General features: G+C 46.4%; 1 pseudogene; it reads right to left on the bottom strand.

Annotated features, from left to right (window-relative positions):
• Positions 1–7,082: 7,082 nt before the first annotated feature.
• Positions 7,083–8,083, bottom strand: LOC127187601 (lipoyltransferase 1, mitochondrial-like; annotated as a pseudogene).
• Positions 8,084–22,464: the final 14,381 nt, after the last annotated feature.

Genomic DNA, 22,464 nt, shown 5'->3' with positions numbered 1-22,464 from the left:
GGGTCTAGAAGCGTCTGGGAGACAAACCTCTGGATGTGTTTGGAAGGTCATTTCTAGATTTGGCTAAATGAGGTGGGAAGACCTACCCTAAATGTGGGCATGCCCAGTCCATGGGCTGGGGTCACAGACTGCATAAAAAGGAGAAGGCCAGCTTAAACAAAATGAGGACGTGGCTGCTTCAAGGCATGGTTGAGAAGGTTTCTGCTGTAGATATAAGGGTGGGTATTACCAGAAGCATCGGGAAGAGTCCAAAGCAGAGAGAGAAAGGAGACTAAACCTGGCCAGCAGACTGAACCAGGCCATGAGAGGAGAGGGGGAGAGAGGGTGGCAGGGGATGGGGGAGGGGGAGAGAGAGGAAAAGATGAGAGAGCAAACAGCAGAGCAGGCAAAGGGAGGGGACCAAGAGCCAAGAAAGCGCATGGCCAAAATGGCAGTGTTGGGGGAAGGGAAGGCTGTGGCTGGAGTTTAGAACAGGGCACGGGGTGAGAACAGAAAGGAGCCACAGGTCTGGAGGCCAGCAGATGCTTTGGTATACGAATAGGCACCTCAGGAAGCCGTTTGTCTGGAGTTTCTTTTGGGCCTGACACAGCTGAGATCCATCCAGGTTGTTCATCTCTCTCTGCTTCCTGACTGTGGACACAGGGTGACCAGCTGCTTCTTGGCCCTGCCTCCATGCTTTCCCTATCATGACGGGCTGACCGCACACTCCAACCAGAAGGCAGAGTAAACTTCCTGGCTTAAGTTACTCTTGTCAGGAATGTTGTAGCAGCAGCAAGAACTATAACAATACAGTGATAGAGGATGGAGTCGGGTGTACATCCTGCACCTAAACCTAAAACCTGAAGATAAGTAGGATGCGGACCAGCGAAATAAGGATGGGGATGTCCCTGTGGCTGCGCGTGGGCGGAGTCTTATTCTAACTCTGGTAGCTGAGTATGGTCAGGCTGAGGGGTGGGGGACACACAGGGAAGGTGGTACTGAGTGAGTGTCTGTGGGGCTAGCTGGAGGTTCATCCTGTTGCCTCAGATCCCTTTTCAGGCCTCAGGAGCTCATTCAGTGTGTCAGTATTTGCTGTTTAGAGGTCTATGGGTCACCGTGTGGCTCACTGTGAGACAAAGCTGTCTCACTGTGAGACAAATTCATAATGAATTGCCATAATCTGGATGGCTTAAAACAAACACTTACTTCTCTTACAGTTCTGGGAGCCAGAAGTGGGAAGTCATGTGAGCTTCCCTCTTAGCTCTCTGAAGGCTGAGGCAGGAGGATTGAGAGTACCAGGTTAGCTGGGACTACATAGTGAGACTGTGTCTCAAAATGAAAATTTAAAAGGCTGAAAATGTATCTTAAGTAGAAGCACACACTTGCCTAGCACATGTGAGGCCTTGAGTAGCACACCAAATCAATAGGGAGGAACAATAACTAATTACCCTACAATTTAAACCAGGCCGCCCAACTGAGGCCTTGGGTAGATACTGGTTCATAGACATTCATTCTGCCTACGAACCACACATAGCCCTGGCCTGTGTTGTGTTGTGTCTGTGTGTTTGCACACATGTGTGCACGTTGTGTAGAGGCCAGAGGTTAATATTCTGGCTCTTCCTCCGTATCTCCTTCCTTTTAATATTACTTTATGTGTATAGGTGTTCTGTCTGCATGTTTATCTGTGTGCCAGATACATGTCTTGTGCCTGAAGAATCGAAAACAGAATATAAGAGCCAGGTGCTGGTAGTGGACACCTTTAATCCCAGCACTAAGGAGGCAGGGGCATGCACATCTCTGAGTTTGAGGCCAGCTTGGTCTACAGAATGAGCTCCAGGAGAGCTATACACATACAAAAAACCAAAACCCTGTCTAGCCTTCTCAAAAAGAAGAAGAAGAAGAAGAAGAAGAAGAAGAGAAGAAGAAGAAGAAGAAGAAGGAAAGAAAAGAAAGAAAGAAAAAAGAGGATATCAGATCCCCTGGAACCAGAGTCACAGATGATTGTGAGCCACCATGTGGGCACTGAGAATTAAACCTGGGTCCTCTGAAAGAGCAGCCAGTGCTAGTATCTGAGGAACCATCTCTCCAGTCCCTCTACCTTCTTTTTTGAGCCTGGGTATCTTATTTAAACTCTAACTTCTCAGCTGACTAGATTGGCTGGCCACTGAGCCCCAGGGCCCCTTCTACCTCCCTGCTTCTTCAAGCCTGGGTTGACAAGTGTATGCCGCTGGAACTGGCTTTCACGTGGATTCTGGGTGTGAGCTCAGGTCATCATGCTTGTTGTGCAGCAAGCAGTTCACCAACGGGGCCATCTGTGCAGCCCTGAGACCTGCCCTCCTGACGAGCAGAATAACTAGTGTCCAGAAGATTTTGAAAGAAGTACTTGCTGAAAAAGTCTCTACTTTGAGTCTGGTTTTGAACTTGGCATTCGGCATGGTAAGCCTTGGGAAGTGAGGAAGATGACAGGTGGGGAAGAGAGGCAGCATTGTTTCTCTTTGTGGATACATGTTAAGGCAGTGGCTCTCAACCGTCTTAATGCTGCAACCCTTCAATACAATTCCCTGTGTTATGACCCCCACCCATAAAATTATTTTTGTTGCTACTTCACAACTGTAATTTTGCTACTGTTGTGAATCATAATGTAAATATTTGTGTTTTCAAAAAAAAAATCTGTGTTTTCTGATGCTCTTTTTGGGCTGTAACCTACAGGTTGAGAACCACTGGGTTAAAGCAAAGTGAAGCAGGCTGCTTTGGAGGGATGGGGTGAGATACAGGGGTGCATTTGTAAACACTCACCTCATGTTTTCTTACTCTTTCGTTGGCTTAGAAGGAAAAATATCAGACAGCACGCAAGGTCAGCAAACCGCCTTAGTTACTGGCTAGCTAAGAAAGGCAAGCTAAAGCAAAGAGAGAGAACTCGCTGCACAGAAAGTCTGAGCCTGGAGATTTACCCCTGAATTTCCAAAGTCTGCTTTCAACTATTTTTAGCAGTATAGTGTTGGGAAAGAGTTGAGCCAAAAGGAGACTAGTGTGACCCTTCTGGGCATTTGTTTCTGGGATGAGCAATGGCCTGGCAGTGGTGGGGCACATGAAAAGAAAAGGCTTGGAAGGGACATGGGCCCAATTTGTCAGTCTAAGCGAATTAGTGACTCAGCTGTTGACAGGGGTCCAGGAGAAAGCCTTTCAGATGAGTCATCATAGATTGTTCTGGAGGTGCAAATCCGGCTTTGCAGCTCAAAAGCCTGAACCATGTTGGGGCAGGATTTCTGTCTGAGATAGGCTTTTAGCCCAGGCTAATACCTATGTCACCATGTATCTGCAGATAACTATGAGTTTCTGATCCTCCTGCCTCTGCCTCCCCAGAGCTAGGAGGACACCTGGTTTGTGTAGTGCTTGAGCACTAACCCCGGGTGCCAGGCAGACAATCACACTGCCAGCTGGGCTACTTCTCATGCCTTTTAAGGTGCTAGAAACTATTCAAAATCTATTATCTTCCTCCAGGGCCAAGTCATTTGTGCCTGCTGTTTTGTGAGTATTCCAGGTGGTGGAATTTCAATAAAACTAACTTAATAAGATTTGGGTTTTGTTTTGTTTTTGTTTTTGTTTTTGACTATTTTTATCTCCGTGCATCATGTGTGCACACCTACAGAGCTGGAGTTACAGTTGGTGCTGAGCTGCCTGATGTGATGGTAAGAATTGGACTGGGGTTCTTTGAAAAAGCAGCTAGCACTCCCAACCTGAGACATCTCTCTGGCCCCAGCGGCTGGATCTTGACTCTTGTTTGTTTTGTTTTGTTTTGTTTTAGGTTTTTCTAGACAGGGTTTCTCTGTGTAGCCTTGGCTGTCCTGGACTCCCTTTGTAATCCAGGCTGGCCTTGAACTCACAGCGATCCACCTATCTCTGCCTCCCGAGTGCTGGGATTAAAGGCATACGCCACCACGCCCGGCTTGACTCTTGTTTTTAACCCAGTCAGTTAGTGTGCCCTTTTAATTGGACTGTTAGGACTATTTGACATTTAGAGTTACTGCTGAGAGTGCTTTTTGTTATGTTGCTGTCTTTGTTTTTGTTTTCAAGACAGGGCCTCTCTGTGTAGCCTTGGCTGTCCTAGACTTGCTTTGTAGACCAGGCTGGCCTCGAACTCACAGATATCTGTCTCCCTCTGCCTCCTTGAGTGCTGGGATCACAAGCATGCACACTGCGCCCAGCTGAGAGTGCTTTCTTGGTTCTTGTAACTTAAAAAAAAAAAAAAAAAAAAAAAGGATTTATTTATTTATTATTATGTATACAGTGCTCTGCCTGCATTTGCACCTGCAGTCCAGAAGAGGGCATCATATCACATTATAGATGGCTGTGAGCCAACATATGGTTGCTGGGAATTAAACTCAGGACCTGTGGAAGAGCAGTCGGTGCTCTTAACCTCTGAGCCATCTCTCAATAGTTGTGTTAGTTCATTTTTTAAAAATGTAGCACTGGACAGTGGTGGCACATGCCTTTAATCCCAGCACTTGGGGGGGGCAGAGGCAGGCAGATCTTTGTGAGTTCAAGGTCAGCTTGATCTACAGAGTAAGTTCCAAGACAGCCAAAGCTACACACAGAGAAATCCTATCTCAAAGAAACAAACAAACAAACAAACAAACAAACAAAAAACAAAGGGAACTGGGCATAGTGATGCACGCCTTTCATCCCAGCACTCAGGAGGTAGAGTCAGGCAGATCGATGTGAGTTCAAGGCTAGCCTGGTCTACAAAGTGAGTCCAGGACATCAAGGCTACACAGATAAACCTTGTCTCAAAACAAAAACAACAAACAACAAAACCAAAACAAAACCAAAGGGGAAAAAATTAGCTGTGAACCCTTCTCCAAATGAGTCCTTTTGTGTGGAGGTCAGAAAACAACTGTTGGGAATTGATTCTCTCTTTCCATCACGGAGGTCTTAAGGAATCAAACTCAGGTGAGCAAGCTTGGCAGCAAGCATCTTTACCAACTGAGCCATCCCACTGACCTTCCAAATGAATTCTTAAGAGGTGCCTAGGTTCCCAGCAGCTCCCATTGGAAGAATGGAGCTCAATGCGTTGTGATGGGCCTGAGTGAAACAGGCGGCCCAATGGGGGCAGCAGGGAGAGCTACAGTGCTGACTGAGCCATTGTTCTAGCATGGTCTCAGTATCATAAGCCACATTTTCCTCTTCAGTTGTCAGTAGAAATAAGGACCCCTCAGGCCAATGGAGGCAGTAGACTCGATGGGCAAGCAAAGCAGTCCCAAGAGGTCTGGAAATAGATTTCATACACTCTACAGTGTTAAAGGCTGGAAAGTGCCCATCGTTTCATAAAGATTCTGAAAACGAGAGGACCATGGCTTCAAACAAAGCAGCACACAATTGCCTACCTGCAGGCTTCCCTTAAGATGTGGGGAGGGAGCACTTGAGAACACTTGAGCACTAGAGGGCCTTAGAGCACTTGTTCTTGCAGAGGACCAAGGTTTGATTCCCAGCGCCTACATGGATGCTCATAAGCATCTGTGACTCCAGCTCCAGAAGATCCCACTCCCTTCTTCTGACCTCTGCAGGCACTGGAGATGCACAGACATACATGCAGGTAAAACATCCATATACATGAAATAAAATAAATAAATAAAAATTCACTGGAGAATGATTTAGACTCTTGCTTGGTGCGCAAGTCTCTTTTACCAGATGATATAAGATTCACTTATGTATTACAACCAACCTTCCATATACTTAGCCTCGTGTCCAGGTTATTTATAGTACCTAACACCTAGTGTTATGTAAATAGTAATTATGAGGCCCATTCTAGGCTAATGACAAGAAAAAGAATCTATATAGAGAGCATAGTCGAACCCTGCCCCCCCCACCATTGTCAATTCAAGAACGGTTGATCCTTTGAAGTAGAAAGCAGATTGGGTGGCTGGCGGCTGACATGACATTTTCCTTTTCAGTGCACAGGTAAAACTTGCTTTCTTCCTGTCTACAGTCAGTTTCCTTTGAGTTCTCTTCCTCCACTGGCGGGGACATATAGTTGTTAGGTGGCATGTGCTTTGGGAAGAAAAACGACCTTGCTTTCTTGCATCCCTTCAGAACTCAGCAGTGCCTTGGGATTACACGTCAGCATGTCACACTGGGCTATCTGCTACTTCTAGCTCCTCACTGCTGAGTTCCATACTAGTGAAATTAAGCCCACGTTATTGTTAGTACTGTTGTTGTTGTTGCTTTACTCCTCTCTCATACACTACATCCTGACCAAAGTCTCTCCCCCTCTCTGCTCCTCCCAGTCCCACCCCCTCCTCCCCCAGATCCACTCCTCTTCCGTTTCTCTTCAGGAAAGAAGGGGGCCTCCCAGGGATATCAACCAAATGTGGCATAACAAGATACAATAAGACAAGGAACAAACCTTCATATCAAGGCTAGAGGAGGCAGCCTAGTAGGAGGAAGAGGGTCCCCAGAGCAGGCAAAAGGGTCAGAGATAGCCATACTCCCACAGTTAGGAGTTCTACAAAGACACCAAGCTAACAACCATGACATATACTCAGAGGGCCTAGTGCAGACACACACAGGCTCCAGGATTGCCGCGTCAGTCTCTGTGAACCCCTACAAGCCCTGTGAGAGTCAGCCAGAAGATTTTGACAGATAGTCACTCTGGAACTCAAGGATGAGTTGTTCTTTTAGTTGAGGACGCGCTGTACTAAACCTTGGCTTAGAACACGCACAGCTGAAAGAAAAATTTAAGCCTGGCATGGTGGTGGCGCATGCCTTTAATCCCAGCACTCGGGAGGCAGAGGCAGGCGGATCGCTGTGAGCTCGAGGCCAGCCTGGTCTACAAAGCGAGTCCAGGACAGCCAAGGCTACACAGAGAAACTCTTAATTGAAAAACCAAAAAAAAAAAAAAAAAAAAAAAAAAAAAAAAAAAAACAACAACAACAACAACAACAAAAAACAAACAAAAAGAACATGCACAGCTGTAAAACAGCCTCAGGCAGGTATTTTCCTGGTGTGATAGCACAAGTTACTCTAGTTTGCTCCTCCATTGCTGTGTTAAACACCATGACCAAAAAGAACTTGGAGGGGAAGGGGTTAATTTCTTTTTTTGAGTTGTGATTTTTTTTTTTTTTTTTTAATTCTCTCACTGAAACTGCCAGTAGAAAGAAAGACACTTAGGGTCACATTATTCCCCTGATCTTTTCGCACAGAACATTCCATTTACTGTGTAAGCGATGGTCGTCTGGACACGTTCTCACTAACAGATTCGTTAGCAGGGCGGTCTCAATTTCCAAATGTGCCTGTTCATGCGGCACACGAAGCGTGGTGTTTACACTAAACCTGGGGGTCCGGCCGTACAGCCACTCCCAACTTCGCAGCTCCTTCACTTTGCTGCTTATGCCAGGAAACGCTGCCTTATCTGGGGAGTTTTTCAGGTTAACTCGGTCCCCCATCTGGAGACCGAGCAGCGTACTCTGCAGCAACAGCACTCATCAGAACTTCACAGGTCAGCGTGGGATCTTTTTCCAGAAGGTTTTTGACCGTGGAATGGATGCTGGGCGTGGCGTTGCTCTTTATCCCGTGGTACGGGCTCTTCAGCAGAGACGGCAGAGCTGCCCTGTCAGAACCGCACAGCAAGGCACAGTGGTGGCACGCGGCAGTCTGGCCGATCTTTGACGTAGTTCCTGATATCTTAAACTGCCCGTCGAGCAACAGGTCAAATTTTTTGGTCGGCTGCACATCCAGCTGGGGTCGGACAGCATTCAGAGCTCTCACGACCAGTTTCAGATTCTCCATTCTGTCATACTTGGCTTTGGTGGTAAAGAAGGTGAGATTGATGTTGCCCATGTCGTGGTACACGGCTCCTCCTCCGCTCTTCCTCTGAGCCAGTTTCACACCTTCCTGTCTCATCAGATGCAGGTTGCACTCTCGCCATGGATTCTGGTGCCTGCCGATGACAACAGGCGCGTGTGGTCGTGGATCCAGTCTTCCACAGCCAGTTAGAGATAAACTGTAAAATGGGCCCACGAGTGGCTGGATTTTTAAAACCAGCTGTTGGGACCTTGTGGTAACCAAGTGACTGGAAGCAGTTCTTCATTGAAAATGGAATTAGCATGTCTGGATCAGCATGAACCGCCACAACCAGCTATATCTGCTTCCCGGAAGGGGTTAATTTCAATGTACAGGTTCCAGTCCATCCTTGAGGGAAGCCAGGACAAGAGCTCAAGGCAGAAACCTTGAGGCAGGAGCTGATGCAGAGGCCATGGAGGAGTGCTGCTCACTGGCTTGCTCTCATGGCTTGCCCAGTCTTTCTCATAGGACCATGTGCCCAAAGATGGCCCCACCTACTATGGGCTGGGCTCTTCCCCATCAATCGCTAAATAAGAAAATGCCAGTTGGGTGTGGTGGTGCATGCCTTTCTTTAATCCCAGCACTTGGGAGGCTGAGGCAGGTGGATTGCTGTGAGTTTGAAGTCAGCCTGATCTACAAAGCCAGTCCAGAACAGCCAAAGCTACACAGAGAAACCCTGTCTTGAAAAAAAGAAAGAAAGAAAGAAAGAAAGAAAGAAAGAAAGAAAGAAAGAAAATGCCTTATAGGCTTGCCTGCAGGTCAATCTTTTTTTCTCCCCGAGACAGGGTTTCTCTGTGTAGCCTTGGCTGTCCTGGACTCACTCTGTAGACCAAACTGGCTTTGAACCCACAGGGATCCACCTGCCTCTGCCTCCTGAGCACTGGGATTAAAGATGTGCGACACCTCGCCTGGCCTGCAGTTCAGTCTCATGGAGGCATTTTCCTTTCTTCTTTTTAACTTTTTACTGGTTCCTTGTGAGCTTCACATCATGCATCTCAGCCCTACTCATCTTCCCATCCCTTCGCATCTGCCTTCTACCCTTGCAACCAGTCCAGACCCGGGACGTCTGCATGACCTTTAGTGGTAATAAGAGCCACAGACATTGACACAGACCCCTGTGGCTGCATGGCTGCTAACCCAGACATGGTGGCAAGGGAGGCTACTTGCAGCAGGTTGTTCCTCTGCACCCTGCCATCTCCAGTTCTGCCTCCTGTTCATGACAGTGCTCAAACTGTCCTGCTTCTCTTTCTTTCCCATCTGTCCACCACATAGTTGCACATCCCGCTGCGGGCAAGCCACAAGGCTGGTGGGGATCTGGGTGTCTTCTGCCTGTCCATGCCATGTAGCATGGCAGCGGGATGGCCTTTGGGTGTCTTCTGCTCACCTGGCCTCTGGAGGCATTTTCTTTCTTTCTTTCTTTCTTCCTTTTTAAAAAAGATTTATTTATTTATTATTATTTATACAATGTTCTGCCTGAATATACACTCACAGGCCAGAAGAGGGCATCAGATCACATTATGGATGGTTGTGAGGCACCATGTAGTTGCTGGGAATTGAACTCAAGACCTCTGGAAGAGCAGTGCTCTTAACCTCTGAGCCGTCTCTCCAGCCGCCTGGAGGCCTTTTCTTAATTGAGGTTGACTTTAACCTGAGTCAAATTGACATAAAACTAGACAGTACAGCAGGGTACAGGTGAGCTGCTCACCTCATGACAGACCATGTCTTTTAAAGTCCTGTCCCCAGGGACCTCCTTCCCCCAAGCAGGCTCTACTTCTTCTTCTTCTTTTTTTTTTTTTTTTTTTTTGAGACAGGGTTTCTCTGTGTAGCCTTGGCTGTCCTGGACTCACTTTGTAGATCAGGCTGGCCTCGAACTCACAGCGATCCGCCTGCCTCTGCCTCCCGAGTGCTGGGATTAAAGGCGTGCGCCACCACGCCCGGCTGGGTTGTACTTCTTATTTTCCACCACTCCTCAACAATGCCATGAAATTATCAATCAATCCCTTAGTTAATCCATTGATGAAATCAGAGCCCTTTAGGATTCAATGACTTTCCCAATACCCATCGGTTGGTTGGCCAAGCCCTTAGCACGGAGCCCCCAGAGGGGCACTGCATACTCAAGCCAGGACACCCAGCTCCAGTGTTGTAAATGAAGGCCAGTGGAACAATTTGCGCTTTGTTTGGTATTTTGAGGTCGCTGAATAGGAAAAGGCCACATTGTGTGGTATGTGGTGCTCATGTACATGGAGCAAAGTTCTGGGGTTCTCTCAGCAAGCCCACAGTTTCCAGGTGGGGATGGATGCGAGCTGGCTTATGCTCTTCCAGGAAGAGGCTTGGTACTATTTCTTTAACATTTAAATAATTGGAGTGCCACCTTGGCCATGGCCTTAGACAAGATGAAAGGGTTGTCCAAAGATGTACGTGAAAAGAAAAGTGGCCCCAGGGTTACAGTCTCGTCTTCTCTAGACAGGAGAAATGCAATTTGATTGCTTGAGATTTTTCAGTCTTAAGAATCTTTGACTTTCTTAGAAGTAGAAAACATCTAGGTTGGCTGGGCTGTAGTACATCACACCTTTAATCTCAGCACCTGGGAGGCAGAGACAAGAGGATCTCTATGAGTTCGAGGCCAGCCTGGTCTACAGAGTGAGTTCCAGGACATCCACAGCTACACAGAGAAACCCTGTCTCAGAAAAACAAAAATAAAAACAAACAAACAAAAACCAAAACACCTTCCCCAAGCCCAACAACAACAAAAAGAAAAACAAAAAGAAAGAAAGAAAAAAAAAATCTAGGCTGATTATAAAATTCAATGACCTCTTTAACTTACTCCACTTGAAGAAATAGCTGCTTCTGGACTTAGGTTTACTGAGGACATCCAGAACGGGTGTTTGCCATCAGAGCCCCCTGCACGGCTCATTCCATCCTGGACATTCCAGGAGGTCCACTATGAAATGGATTCTGGAGGGACCCTAAGTGGTAATAAGCAGATGAACTGCTTAGAAGTGATCCGCCATTCTGCAAAGTCCTGAGAATATCTAAGGTCTGATGCTGTGCTTCTCGTACATCTATGCCAATGGTCCAAGGAAACAGAGTCAGCCAGGGACTCCCAAGGCCACACGTGTTGATCGTCAACTTGACAGGACGATCTAAAATGACCTGGGAGATGGGTCTCTGGACATGCCTGTGGGTGGTTACTTTGATCATGTCAATTTATATGGGAAGCCCGGTCTTAATTGTGAATGGGACCACTCCTTGGGTAGAAGGATCCTAGACTGTATAAAAAGGAGAGCTGAGCATGTGTAAGCATTCATCCCTCTTTTCTCCCCCCTTCTCCCCCTCCCCCCCCTTTTTTTTGTTTCTTTCTTTCTTTGAGACAGAGTTTCTCTATGTAGTCCTGGCTGTCCTAGAATTCACCATGCAGACCTGGCTGGCCTTGAACTCATAAAATCTACTGCCTCTGCCTCCCAAGTGTTGGGTTTAAGGGTGTGTGTTACCATACCCAGCTCTTGTCCCCTGTTCTCTGATTGTGGATTCCATGTGACCAGGTACTTTAAGCTCCTGCGGCTCTGACTGTCATCTACAATATATCCTTTCTCCCTTAAGTTGCTTTATCACAGCAACAGGAAAGGAAGCCAAGACACAGTGCATTCCCAGCATAAAAACATTAAAAATATGTTTCCCCTCTTCTTCGTGAGCAATGTAGTAGCCCTTTGCTAAACTCATCATAGCAAAAATTGCCTAGAGCCAAGCCCTGTGCCAAAAACATGTGTGTCCTTGCTGTGGTCAGTCTAACAAATTTTGCACTGTTCCAATTTTTTTATTGTTTTTCTTATGTCTATTTAATGTGTGTGTGTGTGTGTGTGTGTGTGTGTGTGTGAGAGAGAGAGAGAGAGAGAGAGAGAGAGAGAGAGAGAGAGTGTACTAGTACCATGTTGCATGTGATAAGGTCAAAGGGCAACTTGGGGTTTCCCCTTCTACTATGTGGGTTCTGGGAATCAAATTCAATCTGTCAGGCTTGGCAGCAAACACCTTTAACTGCTGAGCCATCTTACTGGCCTGGCTTGCCCTGAGTTTTATATGCCAGTTTGTTAACTCATTCATTCATGCATGCAACAAATACCATGATAGACACCAGGATGTGGTGCAGTCTCTACACAAAAGACATTGTTTTACGCTTTCTAGATTAAGCACTATGCCAAAGTAGACTAAGACCTTACCTCAGTAAAGATTAAGGCGCATGTATAATGAGAAACAAAGCAAGTGCAATACAGTGTTAGCTGTCTGGTCCCACAAAATGGATTTTTAAAAAGTGATGAGGTTGGGGAATAGTTCAGTAGATGAAGTGCTTGCAATTTAAGCATGAGGGTTTGGGTTCAATCCCTAACACCCATGCAAAAGCCAGGTACAATCTGTCTGTAATCCCAGTGCTGGGGAGGTGGGGACAGGCAGGTCAGATCTGGGGGCTTACAAGCCAGCTCACATAGCTGTGCCTTAGAGCCCCACGTCGGAGGGGTATCTGATGTCCCCTTGCGGTTTCAATGAGAATGCCCACACACATGCGTTTATATTTATACACATTGCTCCATGTTGAACACACACACATACACTCAGGAGAGAGAGAGAGAGAGAGAGAGAGAGAGAGAGAGAGAGAGAGAGAGAGAGAGAGAGAGAGAGAGAGAGAGAGAGAGCACAAAGTCATTAAAGGCAAAACAATATTGATTTTAGGATTTGTGCTTGGTGTTTTTGATGTTTTCATTTGTACAGCAGTACAAAATGAAAACAGCAGACATTTTATGCAAAACAGAATTCGGCTCTACACCGGGACACTAAAAAAAATGTTCAGCTCATCTATTTGAATGCTGATGGAAGGAATGCTGTCAGTGTTTGTATAGCCCAGGTTGTGGTTTCAGGAGGGTGTAGCACATGACCCTGACAGGAAAGGGAGGGCCATTAGGAAACAGAAATTCTCCCTTTCAGATTTGTCCATTGTGTGTATCGGTGATAGAATTTTCTAGAAGAGAGTTCTGATACCACTGCCAAGTCGTAGCTGCATAAACATATGTCAAACAAGCTGTTTTTCAGGAGACAGCTCATCCCTTGGTGTCACTGTGCACAGTGAGCTACTAAAGATACCACAGGGCTCCATGCTGACGTCAAGCGGATATGAGACGCTCCGCAGCTGATTGCTCCGGAGTCCCAAATTGGAAACATGAGCTTGCCCACAGAAGACGTTCCAACTCTGCTTGACAAATGAATCCTCAAATGCTCCTCAGGGTCATCTGTTTTATTAAGCTCAAGTGACTCTTCATTGTCCCAGCTGCTTGTAACCTCTCAGAGGAAAGTAAAAACAAAAACAACACCCACCCCTCTCCCCCAAACCAGATGAAGGACAGAATCAAGGGGACCCTGCATAATGCTGGCCAGAAAGAATCAAGTACAAAAGGGACAAGAGGGTCCGTCGACGACAAAGAGATGATGTTTCCCAGAGCAGCAGCCATAGTTTCAGAAAAGTGGCAGTGCTGATTATTTTTAGACCAAAGTGCAGTGAGTGACGTATGCACAGCATGCCCTCTGGGACTCACCCATCCCTCCCCCTCACGTCTATTTCTGTTTTTCTTTAGCCTTTGCCCCAATTTAACTTTTTTTTTTTTATAAACAAATCTTTATTTATTTTAAGACTTACTCATTTATTTATTTATTATGTATACAGTGCTCTGCCTGCATGACAGAAGAGGGCATTAGATCACATTATAGATGGTTGTGAGCCACCATGTGGTTGCTGGGAATTGAACTCAGGACCTCTGGAAGAGCAGGCCGTGCTCTTAGCCTCTGAGCCATCTCTCCAGCCTCCCCAATTTAACTTTTTAAAAACAAAACTATATTACATATTTTCACTAGGTTCTGAGAATCCTACTTGAGATTCTGTGAAGTATTAAGAAGTAAAAAATGCCATATTTCAAGCATTAATAATGCCTTTGAACATTCTCAGTGGCAGAGTCTTCCTTTGTGGTGCTGGGGAATCAAACCTAAGACCTTAAAAACACTTCAACTCAAATAGTCTTGATGAGTGTTAACACCAGCACTTTTGATTCCTGGAGGGAAGCTGTAAAGCGGTAGTTCTCAGTCTATGGGTCATGACCATCTTTTTGGTTTTTTGAGACAGGGTTTCTCTGTGTAGTCTTGGCTGTCCTGGACTCACTCTGTAGACCAGGCTGGCCTCAAACTCAGAGATCCTCCTGCCTCTGCCTCCCGAGTGCTGGCATTAAAGGTGTGCGCCACCACTGCCCAGTGAAAATACATATTTCCGATGCTCGTAGGAACGGAGACACCACTCAGTAGCAAAATTAGTTATATGGTAGCCACAAAAATTAATTTATGGTTGGGGGGTTCCCAAGACCATTGATAGATTTCTTCTTGTCATCTGTCCTCGCCATCCTATGTATACCCATACAAATTGGTTAGAAGATGGAAAAAGCGGTTAGTGGTGAGAGAAATGGGATGGGTAGCACAGGTGTCCCAATTAGAGAAATAATGTTTATCCCAACTCATGAGGGACTGTCTGAAAATTAAGGCTTCTCTCCATGGTGTTAGAGTCTTAAGTCACATAGTCTGACCAGAGGTCACCTTTGTTTTCAAAGTGGGTGAGTGTAGGCTCCTGGATCACACTGCCTGTTTGGGGGTGCACACTGTGGCTCAGTCTTCCTCAGCCATGGAGCCCTGGCCAACACCTTGTTCACACTCCAGAGCCTAGTCCTCTTCCTTTCTACAACACGGATGGTGATGCTTACCCAACAAAGATGGATGAGTCTAGTCAGTGGCTCTGATCTGTGCCGTGGTGATTGTAAGTAGATATGGCTTTAAACAGCTGTGGAATGTACGATTTGTATTGTAGCCTGAAGCTGCCACAAGTACCTGTCTAAACAGGATATATTTACCTCAACCCAACTTTCCTTCTTGAATTTGTGTGTGTGTGTGTGTGTGTGTGTGTGTGTGTGTGTGTGTGTGTGTGTTTCAGAAGATGGTACCCTCAGCCTCTCACCTGCTGGACATGCCCTGTCCTGAGAAGTTACAGCCCCAGCTCTAGTTTAACTCTCTGCATCAAAAGCCTCAGTGAAGCAGTGCAAGTAAGATTGATTGCAAATGATTATTTGATATGCTTTGAAGACTGACAAATAGATTTCCTGCATCAGCTGTGAAATGGAGCCTGTCTGCAGACAGCTGAGGGGTGTGAGGGTAGTTTTGGCTTGCAACTGGTAGAGGATCTGAAAGACTTTTGTTTGTCACGTCCTGGACATGATGTCTGGCTCCTTCAGGAAACTGGCAAGCAATGTCTTGCCTTGTTTTCAACATCAAGTCACGGCATTTTTTTTCATTCATTAGACTCTGTGATTGAATAAGTCATCATGGTTCAATGAAAATGCACTTATGAGGCTTAGCAGAGAAGCATTTTAATATTCCTTTGAGGACTAATTTTTTTTCCCAACAGGGACAGACAACTTTTCATTTATCTTAATATTATCAACTAATTTAACCAGAAGTTATTTAGGAACTAGTCAGGACATATGACACTTTATCAGCCAGGGAAATTGAATGTCTGACTCTAAGCACTGTGAATGCCGCCTGCCCCAGCTGCTCTCCTGGGATGAAGTCCTGGCTCTCCAGGTCTTTCTCAGCTCGTGGACTTGTGTTTAGAGAGAAGACAGATCCTCATCTACAAAGGAAATCTGAAAGCTTATTAATCGGTCTCCAATCATTACATCCCCATGATCTTCTGCTAACAGACTATAAGCAGCAGTTAAAGAGGACTGAGAGCGCCAGGCCTGGGAATGGAGGACCGTAGATGAGGGATGCTGACTCTGAACGGCTAACATGGTCATCTCCAGAAGTGTTATCTTCATCAGTAAGGTGGCTGTGTGCAATGGGGAGAGGCCACGAGTTGGGCCGAAAAAAGGATTGAACTTTATGTTCGGATATATTTCCACTATTGACTGACCAGTTCTTCTTCTTTCTTCTTCTCCTTCTCCTTCTTCCTCCTCCTCTTCTGCCTCCTTCTCCTTTGACAGGCTGAGCTTAAACTAACCACGCAGGCCAGGATGACCTTGACCTTTAGTAGGGTTGTGTAATGTAGCATGTTGGGTGTGTGTAGCGTGAATGAAGGTATATGCATATATGCACAGTGCCATGAGGGCATGAGAGAAGGTCAGAGGTCAACCTTAGTTATAGGTTGATCCTCACCGTCCCCCTTGTTTGTGCAGGGTCTTCTGCTGTTCACCATGTGCATGCCAGGCCCGCCAGTCTGCAGTCTTCTGGGGACTCTCCTGACTCTGGCTCCCTTCTTGCTGTAGGCACATTGGGGTTATGGATGTACACCGCTTTATCCTCTTTCTTACATGGGTTCTGGGGATCTGAGCTCTGGGCTTCACACTTGTGAGGCAAGTACTATATCCACTGCGTCATCTTCCAGCCCAACTATCAAATTCTGACCTTACTGGGACTACAGGCTTATGCCACCATGTCATTATTCGGTGCCAAGTATCAAACCTAGGGCATTATACAAGAACTCACACTGTGCTGTGACCCCAGCCTCCTGGAAAATATTTTTTACACTGTTTTTCCTCAGCTGCTTTATGCTTTTACTTTGGAATCCACACTACCACAAATTATTTATTAAATAATTATTTAATATACTTAATTATATAATTATTACAATTTTAAGTTATTAGCTGGACATGGGTATATACCTATAATCCCAGCACTCAGGGAGGCAGAGGCAAGTGGATCTCTGTGAGTCCAAGGCCAGTCTGGTCTACAAAGAGAGTCCAGGACAGCCAAGGCTACACAGAGAAACCATGTCTCAAAAAACCAAAAAGAAAAAAATTAAAGTTATTATTTATTAAACCCATCCAACTTGCTTATTTATTTTGTGTGCATCCATCTTTGCAACACATGTACATTCCATGGTGCATGTGTGGAGGTCAGAGAACCACTTACAAGAATCAGTTCTCTCTTTGTACAGTGTGGGTGCTGGGCATGGAACTCAGGGTGTCAGGCTTAGCAGCAAGTGACCTTACCCACTGAGCCATCTCCCTGGGGCTCAGTTGTCTTTTGCCAGCCGGGAAGAAACAGAAAAAGAACAATTGCTACAAATAAAATTGATGGACGTGGCCAGGTGGTGGTAGTGCACTCCTTCAATCCCCAGGACTTGGGAGGCAGAGGCAGATGGATCTCCGTGAGTTCAAGGCCAGCCTGGACTACAGAGCGAGTTCCAGGACAGCCAGAGATGTTACACAGAGAAACCCTGTCTCGAAAAAACAAACAAACAAACAAACAAACATTGATGGACATGGATATTTTAAAAATCAATAATTACACAGCAAGAGCTTGTGAGAGGAAAAACAATGTCTTGAAGGGAGGTCTGAAGACCCACATGGCTGAGAACCTGAAAGACATACTCATTAGAAATGAGGTGCCTTCAAGGGTTCCCTCTCTCTCATGCTCCCCCTTTTTTTCCTGTTTAAATCTTAGTTTGCTGGAATTGTAAAGGCACAGGCAGTTTTGAGAACTAATATGGAGAGATCTTGTGTGCCTTCTGCCTAATTTCTCCATTGGGAAAGTCACAAAATTTTAGCACAGCATCCAAACCAGGATGCTGACTGTAGCAGCAGGATGTCCCCATCATCAGGAAGAGCTGATGTTGCTCATTCAAAAACAGCAAAGTGTCCGGTGCCTCTCCCACTTTTCCCCTTAGCCTCCACCACGCCCTCTCCACCCTGGCAAGTCCCTGTGCCTTGGTACAGCAGAACAGTCTGGCCTGCATTTTGAATCCATATCTTTCAATAAAGTCATACAGCTGGGCATCTCAGCCGTTTGGGGGGTTCTGGCAGGAGGACTGCCTCTTAGTTTAGGGGCAGTCTGGGCTACTTAGTTAGACCCTGTCCTCAACAAAACAAAAACAAAAACAAACACACACACACACACACACAAACCGAGGCTGGCGAAAAGTTCAGTAGGTAAAGGTGCCTACTGCACAAGCCTGGTGACCTGAGTTCAATCCCTGAAACCCACGTAAGGGCAGAAGAAGAACCCTCTCCTAATGTTGTCCCCTGACCTCCACACCCACCCATGCCCACATGCATCCATTACCTCCCCACATACAGTCAAAAAGAACCCAAGCAAGCAAAAGAAATACAAAACCACTGCTATGTTACTAACACTTAAATGACAAAGTGTGAAGACAAGTTACATGTGTCCTGGGACCCACTATGCATGCGGTGAACACCACAGAGGAGCCCGGGCTTCCCCTCTCCTTCCCCTGCTTCCACCGTGGAATCAAGAACGCGATCTAGAGAGGAGTTGAGAAATCTGTGCACTTCGTATCGTAAGAGGAGCAGAGACGCACTGAAAGGAGACTTGTTAGCTCCTGGGGGGAAAGAAACCCAACAACAAGACGAATAAAACAACTTCTGGGCTTCAAACTCAGTTCTTGTTTTTATGAATAAATTAGCCATAGTCAACGACAGACACTTAGAAGCAATTCCTCATACCTCTGAGGAAAATCTGGAACAGTCCCTGTCCCGTTAATTCTGTTGTGTTCTTCAGATTTCCGCTTACTTGTTTGGCCCTCCAACTGCCCTTAGGGGCTAGCCACCTATCACAAATGTACTCATCTGATGTAGGGTGGCTGGTTGTTTTGCTTCCGCCTACACAGCCTGATAGGTGCTGAGCTTCCTGACAGGAATGCTACCCAAATGCCTGGGCACACTTCCCAGGCCCTAACCGCACAGCCACTGCATTCGTGAGCGCTGCGGTTCTGTGTTGAGGCACGTCCAGCTTGAAGGCTGGTGGGCTTGCATTCTTGGCACAGGGCTTTGGGACAGTGTAAACAGCTGAGGCTGCTACCTTCGTACACAGCCCTGCCAGTGAGCCCTGTGTGCAGGGCAGGGTGTGTGGTTTGAGGGCACTCGGGCATGTGTGCTGGGAAAAGTTGGGAATTCCAAGGTGCAGGAACCTTATGTTGCTATTGCTAAGTCTTGAACCAATTATCACAGGGAAGACTGAGATGAAGCAAATGGCCCTGGTCCCCGAGAGCGTGGACTGCAGTTTGGGTCATGCAATGAAACATGCTATGGGAAAAAGAACATCTCTGAGGAACAATTCACGTCCTTGTCACTTTAGACTCTGGGTTCCAGGATGAGATCGGCAAAGGCATGTTATCATTCAAATCGGTCATCTCTATGTGTAAGATGTGTCCGTGGCAGTGAGCCAGGGACGGAGTCCAGACTGACACTCCATGGAGCCATGCTGAGTGGGAAAGGAATGCTGAATATTTCCTACTGTCTCTCACGTCCAAGTTCATCCTTTTACCTCCTGCTCTGTGGCCCTGGGACTGAGGTTTGGCCAACTATGTTCCCTATGCTTCCCTTCCTGGCTGCAGGTTGGGATACTAGCTGGCAGCAGTAGAAAGAAAGGTGTGAGGTGGAACTCTCTTCCTAGTTCCAACTTCCATCGGTCTTCCTACGGCGACAGAAGAGAACACCAGCTCCTTTCCAGAGTCCCATGGCAGCTGCAGGAGTAGCTATGGTATATCCCTTGGGAATGCCAGCACTGACTGTGGTCCTCTTAGTGACACGAACACTAGACAAATCACAATCCATCAGACTTGAGCACCAACTATATGAAGGGGGTCTGATTTCCAAGTAAAGGTTCAAGATTTTATGTGGCTCCTGCTCATGTTTTTTTTTTTTTAATTAAAAAAAAAAAAAAGATTTATTTATTATGTATACAACGTTCTGCCTGCATGTGTGACTGCCCACCAGATCTCATTATAGATGGTTGTGAGCCACCATGTGGTTGCTGGGAATTGAACTCATGACCTCTGGAAGAGTGGACAGTGCTCTTAACCTCTGAGCCATCTCTCCAGCTCCTACTTGTGGAGTTTAAGGGGCAGCAATGTGGAGGCTTTCCTCTGAAATCTGTGTTGTTATACCTTGCTAGAGCCACTTCAGGATTTATGAATGTGTTACCTCAACATCCTTTTTGGCTATCACAGCCTTCTAACTTCCGAGTAACTCATTTCTTGTACCAACTGGCCTCTGGTTTCCCCTGGAAGGATACAGTACTTGGGACCTAGGATGGTACCTAGGATGGGAGAGACAGTAGTCCATATGTCTTACTAAGACATCTAAGTAAGATGTTATTTCCTGTTCAACGGGGTCAATGTCAGGGACCAGTGTGACAACTGAAGTTTCTGCATAGTAGGTTCTGGAAGACAGAAAACTGCCTACAGGCAGTTGGCCACTGCTGTCAAAAAATACTCCACACAAGCAACTTTAGGGGAAAAATGGTTTATTTTATTTTAGTTTCCTGAGGGATGCCTTCCTGGTGAAGGCGTGGTAGTAGGTAGGAGAGGTCTAACAGCAGGAGTGGGAAGCTGGCTGGACACACTGCATCTACAATCAGCTAGCAGTGTGAATAGTGAGGCTTGGTCTAAATCCCCAGAGGTAACTTCTTCAGCAAAGCTCCGCCTCCTAAGTTCTTTCCCAAACAGCGCCACCAGCTGGAGGGTGGGGAGGGAGGTGTTCAAAAAGGAGAGCTATGGAAATTGTCAAACAGCAGTGTGTGTATGTGTTCACAGGTGTACAGGCACATGTGTGTCTGTGCACATGTATGTGCATTGCGGAGGGCAGAGATGAGCTTTGAGTGTCTTGTCTCAAGTGAGGTCTTTAACTGGCTTGGACCGTGCTGTGCAATCTAAGCTTGCTAGTTAGCAAACCCCAGGGAATCCTCCTTTACCTACCTCTTTAGCTATGGGATTACATATTCACCACTATCTAGCTTTTTCTCTTTTGTTTTTTTCCAGACAGGGTTTCTCACTGTGGCCTCGGCTGTCCTGAAGCTCCCTTCCTAGACCAGGCTGGCCTTGAACTCACAGAGATTCACCTGCCTGGGCCTCTCGGGTGCTGGGATTAAAAGCGTGTGCTGCCATCACCACCTAGAATCTAGCCTTTTTATATGGGTACTGGGAACCAAAGCGAGGTCTTCATGCTTGGAAACTGAGCTAGCTCCTCAGCCTAGTGTCTGATACTCACTCATATTTCCCCGTGTTGTGTGTGTGTGTGTGTGTGTGTGTGTGTGTGTGTGTGTGTATGCGCGTGCACCGCAGACAACCGTTGGTGTCATGCCTCAGGAGCTGCCCACCTTATTTTGTGAGACAGGATCTCTGGTTGGTTAGGGGCTAACTCATTGGCTATGCTGACTGGTCAGTGAGTCCTAGGGATCCCACCACTGGGCTTTTTTTTTAAACTTTAGTGCTGAGGATCAAATAAAATAGGTCCTATGCAACATGGCAATTTTCTCATTAACCTGCCATGTCTGCTGAAAATCTGCGCTAAGCTGGGTACATGCCTTAGGCAGAGGTAGGCAGATCTGAGCTTGAGGCCAGCCTGGTTTAGAGTCAATTCCAGAAAAGCCAGGGCTACACAGAAAAACCACCTCAAATAACCAACAAGAAAATCCACGCCAAGTTATTTTCTAACAGTATCTACTTAGGTAAAAGAAAATCCAGTCTGAACAACTGGTGGCTGATTGGATGGCAACCACCACCTAGACTTGTGTTGGGTCCCTGCCTATAATCCACGGACAACTGGATTCAGCGACACTTTACTGGGTGACCACTATTTCAACCCTATTGACCAGAAGCAACTGACAGCAGTTCCAGGTTTGCCAAGGGATTTACTTAAACTCTGGCCTGATGATGACGTCCTGACTGGATTGTTCTTTCTCCCTGGACTGCAGAAGGCTGCTGTCTCCACGTACATTTGCTAAGATGGGTTAGATCATATTGCATCTTAAAAATGTGTCACATTTCATGCCTCATGGGGACAGGCAGAGGATCTGTTCTATGAGCCCTCAGGTCTCAAGGCCAGCTGTGCCTTGTAGATGCATGGTGTAACTGGCTAAAACTGGTGGCCGAAACTCTTAGTTCTCAGAAGGGGAGGAGGACCAGGGCTGTTGTAAGGAGCACTACATCCTGGTGTCTATGTCTCCATGTCTCCCTTCTTCAGTAGCAGCACTAATTCCTGCTTGTCCATGGGGCACATGGCTGTTCCCACCTTATGATTCCATTTTTCCCCCCTTTGTTTAAAATATTTATTATTACGTCTACAGTGTTTTGCCTACAGGCCAGAAGGTGGCACCAGATCTCATTACAGATGGTTGTGAACCAACATGTGGTTGCTGGGAATTGAACTCAGGAACTGTGGAAGAGCAGACAGTGCTCTTAACCTCTGAGCCATCTCTTCAGCCTCCAAGATTCCATTTCTAAGCCCGTGGTTAAGATGTGGCCACCACTGTCCACTTGAGCCTGCAGAAGGGACCTAAGAGCATCACCTCCTCCCTTCATCCTTCCTGTTGGCTAGGATGTAGAGTGGCTGGATGTTCTTGGACTCTGAAGCCATCTTGGTAGTAGAAGACAAGCATGACACCACCTGGAGGAGCCTTGAAAAGAGTGACGTGCCAACTCCGGATGCCCTGAACAAGCTGTAATCTAGTTTCAGCCAGTTATTTGGAGCTTCTTGTTACTAGCAGCTCAACTTCAGTCTTGCTAGTACAGGGAGCCCATGCAGTCTGTAATAGCAATGGATAATTTTT

The sequence above is a fragment of the Acomys russatus genome, chromosome 1 (assembly GCF_903995435.1).
Source record: "Acomys russatus chromosome 1, mAcoRus1.1, whole genome shotgun sequence".
In the NCBI taxonomy this organism is placed as follows: Eukaryota; Metazoa; Chordata; class Mammalia; order Rodentia; family Muridae; genus Acomys; species Acomys russatus.
Note: the sequence above shows the minus strand (reverse complement) of the source record. Positions and strands in the feature narration are given on the sequence as shown.